This window comes from Procambarus clarkii, chromosome 26 (assembly GCF_040958095.1).
Source record: "Procambarus clarkii isolate CNS0578487 chromosome 26, FALCON_Pclarkii_2.0, whole genome shotgun sequence".
NCBI lineage: Eukaryota > Metazoa > Arthropoda > Malacostraca > Decapoda > Cambaridae > Procambarus > Procambarus clarkii.
In genome coordinates this window covers 15,624,689-15,629,688 of record NC_091175.1, presented here as the reverse complement: position 1 = coordinate 15,629,688, position 5,000 = coordinate 15,624,689, and the positions used below count along the sequence as shown (strand labels likewise).

Genomic DNA, 5,000 nt, shown 5'->3' with positions numbered 1-5,000 from the left:
GTACGTGCTTGCGTTTGGGTGCCCATACTCATCTGGTTCCGCAGGCTCGGGCTCTAGCTCCTGGGTTGGGACGTTTTAGCTCTCGCATTTCCGTATACAGCGACGCTCGATGCTTTCAGAAGCAAAAACAAGTTAGATCAGGAGGCCTGGTCGACGACCGGGCCGCGGGGACACTAAGCCCCGGAAGCACCTCAAGGTAGCCTCAAGGTAGGTAGACCCCAGCCATCTTTGATACAGTTAATCTCCCTCCGGAAATCATGGGGCTGGACGGTAGAGCGACGGTCTCGCTTCATGCAGGTCGGCGTTCAATCCCCGACCGTCCAAGTGCTTGGACATCATTCCTTCCCCCTTTCCCATCCCAAATCCTTATCCTGACCCCCTTCAGAGTGCTATATAGTCGTAATGGCTTGGTGCTTCCCCTGATAAATTCCTTCATTCCTTCCTTCCAGACGTAACTATTCACACCCAAAATGGCCTAATGGCCGCCAACGGCCATACCACGTTGAGAACACCGCTTCTCGTCCGATCAGCGAAGTTAAGCAACGTTGGGTTTGGTTAGTACTTCGATGGGTGACCGCCTGGGAACACCAAATGCTATTGGCAATAATGTTTTGGTAAGGCCTGGTCGAGGACCGGGCCGCGGGGATGCTAAGCCCCCGAAATCATCTTAAGATATCTTAAGAATACCCTAAAATGCCCCCTTGTGCCCCTTGGACTTAGAGAAAGGGGTCCTTTCTACAACCCTCTCATTAATAATACGTTGAATTTCTTATGTAATCGATCAATGCGTTGGTATTCAGACTTATTAGTAAAGCAGCGTAGTATTTCTATGCATTTTCTATGCATCGGACTCTGAGACCGCCGCCTTCTGGTGATCATGGGGTTATCTTGAGATGATTTCGGGGCTTATCGTCCTCGCGGCCCGGTCCTCGACCAGGCCTCCACCCCCGGGAAGCAGCCCGTAGCAGCTGTCCAACTCCCAGGTACCTATTTACTGCTAGGTAACAGAGGCATCAGGGTGAAAGAAACATTTTGCCCATTTGTCTACGCCTAAACCGGGGATCGAACCCGGAACCTCAGGACTACGAATCCGAAGCGCTGTCCACCCAGCTGTCAGGCGCCCTGGTGATGCAATTCACTAGCACATTTTTTATCGTCAGTTCGACTCCCTACCCTGCAAACACGCAACAGGGGCGCTGGTGGCTGAGTGAACAGCACGCTGGATACGTAGTCCTGTGGACAGGGGTTCGATTCCCGGCACCGACGGAAACAAATGGGGCAGAGTTTCTTTCACCCTGATGCGCCTATTACCTAGCACTAAATAGGTACCTGTGAGTTAGACAGCTGTTACGGGCTGCTTCCTGGGGATGTGTAACAAAAAGAAGCCTGGTCGAGGACCGGGCCGCGGGGACGCTAAACCCCGAAATCATCTCAAGATAACCTCAAGATGTTGACCAAACCACACACGAGAAAGTGAAGGGACGACGACGTTTCGTCCCTTCACAATTGTTTCGACGTTTCACAAGCGACTTGAGAATGGTCCAGGACGGACCGAAACGTCGTCGTCCCTTCACCTTCTAGTGTGTGATTTGGTCAACATATTTCAGCCACGTTATTGTGACTCCTCGTCTGCTTATGTTGTAAAGTTTCGTAAACAGTTTAATACATGTAAAACACAGTCGCCATGAATCAGGAAGATACCTTACCTTGAGGTTACCTTGAGGTGCTTCCGGGGCTTAGCGTCCCCGCGGCCCGGTCGTCGACCAGGCCTCCTGGTTGCCGGACTGATCAACCCGGCTGTTGGACGCGGCTGCTCGCAGCCTGACGTACGAGTCACAGCCTGGTTGATCAGGTATCCTTTGGAGGTGCTTATCCAAGATGCACAGGTTTCGTACATGGTTGAGCTAATTCTCATGGCACTGCTGCAAACATTACATTTCCTCAAACACAGTTTCTTAAGAAGACATCTGCTTGAAGAACAGTACAAGTCAAGCAAAATAATATCCTCGTATACTGCTTCCGGTCAGAGACATTCCTAAGAATGTCTTGAGGTCAATATATCAGGTGGAACGTGACCAATTAACCTAGTTTGATGAATTCTCCTTCCGATCAGAGGAACGGAATAGCAAGAGCAAAAACCAACAGACATGATCACTACGTACAAAGTACATGATCAATACACCTCTCCCGATCACGACAAACTATATTGTTCCCACTCCTCCCCCATATCCTTCCCCCTCCCCCGCGGCCACTGCAGACTGGGGCCAGATTCACGAGGCAGTTACGCAAGCACTTACGAACCTGGGGCCAGATTCCCGAAGCAGTTACGCAAGAACTTACGAACGTGTACATCTTTCCCCAATCTTTGGCGGCTTTGGTTACGTTTATTAAACAGTTTACAAGCATGAAAACTTGCCAATCAACTGTTGTTATTGTTATAAACAGCCTCCTGGTGCTTCGGAGCTCATTAACTGTTTAATAATTATAAACAAAGACGCCAAAGATTGAGAAAAGATGGACAGGTTCGTAAGTGCTTGCGTAACTGCTTCGTGACTCTGGCCCCAGGTTGGTCAGCACTATTACCGTGCTGTTCACACCCCGTTGTTCCGCCGACCTATCCAGGCGCAAACGCTAAGACGAGTGGTTGTCATTCTCGATATCCTCACAGCACAAAGTTCACATTGGCTCGCCTCTCGATATACAAGGTTAGCCGCCTATTGATTAGTGGAGCGGGTGTAGAGTGGGTGGTGGTGGTGGGGGGGGGGGGTGAGTTGGGGGCGGGGGATTGGGTGGGGGGGGATAGGTGGTGGGGGTGGGTGGAGAGGGTTAGGGGGGGTTTCACCTGCCGGTCCACAAACACCTAAGGCTCTCCTGCTTCACCTGTAGGAGGTTGACACCTGGTTGATGGGGTTCTGGAAGTTCTTCTACTCCCCAAGCCCGGCCCGAGGCCAGGCTTGACTTGTGAGAGCTTGGTCCACCAGGCTGTTGCTTGGAGCGGCCCGCAGACCCACATATACCTGCTTGATGGGGTTCTGGGAGTTCTTCTACTCCCCAAGCCCGGCCCGAGGCCAGGCTTGACTTGTGAGAGCTTCGTCCACCAGGCTGTTGCTTGGAGCGGCCCGCAGGCACACATACCCACCACAGCCCGGTTGGTCCGGCACTCCTTGAAGAAAACAGTCTAGTTTTCTCTTGAAGATGTCCATGGTTGTTCCGGCAATATTTCTTATGCTCGGTGGGAGGACGTTGAACAACCGTGTTCTCTGATTGTGCCTATGGCACCTCTGTTCTTCACCGGTTCTATTCGAGGTGAATCGATTATCCTCGATACCATTTCCATTGCCCAGTTAGCATCTCCGACTGAGGATTGGACAAAGAAACATAACTAATGATGCGCAACTCCTTGCGAAACCTGTACATCTTTCCTCAATAATATCAGCTTTGTTTACATTTATTAAACAGGTTATGAGCTCCGAAGCCCTACGCGGTTGTTTATAACAGTAATCTTGGGTTGTGACGTCTCCAAGCTTGTCCTCTTGGATACCATTGTTTGTAAATTGGTTGTAAACACAGCCGCCATCATTGAGAAAATACGCACACAAGTTTCGTAAATATTTGATGACTGCAGGTTAGTTTAGAGCGTGTTACCTTCATGTCATAGTGGTCTGCGTCCTGGAGTATATGTTTTAAGATACGGAATTCGCATGAAGGTTCATCCAGGGCCCCCCAATGTCTTAGATCACTACTGTACCTGCACCTGGATGGGAGGTTTCCAGAGGTCTTCCACTCCACAAGCCCTGCCCGGGGTCAGACTTGACTTGTGACACCCTGACAAATTCTGGGGGTCAATTGTGACCCCCGACAGAAATCCTGGGGGTCAGTTGTGACCCCCGACAGGAATTCTGGTGGTCAGCTGTGACCCCCAGAATAAAACCCACAACAATTGTCTAATTCCTAGGTACATATTTTACTGCTAGAAGAACAGAGGCATCAGATGAAAAGTGCCCAATCGTTTTTGTCCTGTTCTAGGATTGAAGCAGGATCCCTTAGGTGTGAGCCAAGGCTGTAGACCACTGTGCTAAGGGAACCTGCCTCCACCACTTGGCTTCTTAGTGCAATTTATTTCCCTTTCCACAACTTTGCATTTACTTGACACAACGAGTTATTTGTAAGTGACTTATTCAACCACTTAAATTCTCACCTGTACTCATCTAGTTGTGTTTGTGGGGGTTGAGCTTTGGCTCTTTGGTTCCGCCTGTCAACCGTCAATCAACTGGTGTACAGATTCCTGAGCCTATTGGGCTCTGACATGTGTACAGATTCCTGAGCCTATTGGGCTCTGACAGGAGTCTGCCTCCACCACATCACTGCCTAATGCAGTGTATGTGTGTGTGTGTATATGTACTGACCTCACCTAGTTGTGCTTGGGGGGGGGGGGTTGAGCTTTGGCTCTTTGATCCCGCCTCTCAACTGTCAATCAACTGGTGTACAGATTCCTGAGCCTACTGGGCTCTCAACTGGTGTACAGATTCCTGAGCCTACTGGGCTCTATCATATCTACACTTGAAGCTGTGTATGGAGTCAGCCTCCACCACATTACTGCCTGGTGATGTAGCGGAGTCACAGCACTGGAGGATTTTCTCATTGATCACATTAGTGTGATTTATGTGTTTGTCAATAATAATAATAATATTTTATTCATAAAATATGCAGGCGTTACGTAGTAAATAAATCAAAATTGCGCAAAGCATTTAGGGCAAAACTTAGAATAACTTAGATACTTTTTTGCAGTAAAATGTAACGATACTAAATGAGAGGGAAGGTAAGATGTGAGACGGTGCGGGGAGTTAAGACAATGACCTACACAAGAGCATAAAGGTGACACTAAGTGATGAACGCGTAGACATGACACAACCTGGGCTTGTAACAACAGTACCCAGGTGCTCTTTAACATTATTAATAACAGCGGCAAAATATACACAAAAGATGTATTTTAGTAACTA

General features: G+C 49.0%; 1 protein-coding gene and 1 non-coding gene across 2 annotated transcripts in view; one reads left to right on the top strand and one right to left on the bottom strand.

Annotated features, from left to right (window-relative positions):
* Positions 1 to 5,000, bottom strand: part of Dad (Daughters against dpp) — a 164,869-nt gene that overhangs the window by 116,227 nt on the left and 43,642 nt on the right. The window lies entirely within an intron of this gene.
* Positions 485 to 603, top strand: LOC123757046 (5S ribosomal RNA). The gene has a single exon (XR_006772719.1). It is a non-coding gene; the product is annotated as a 5S ribosomal RNA (ribosomal RNA).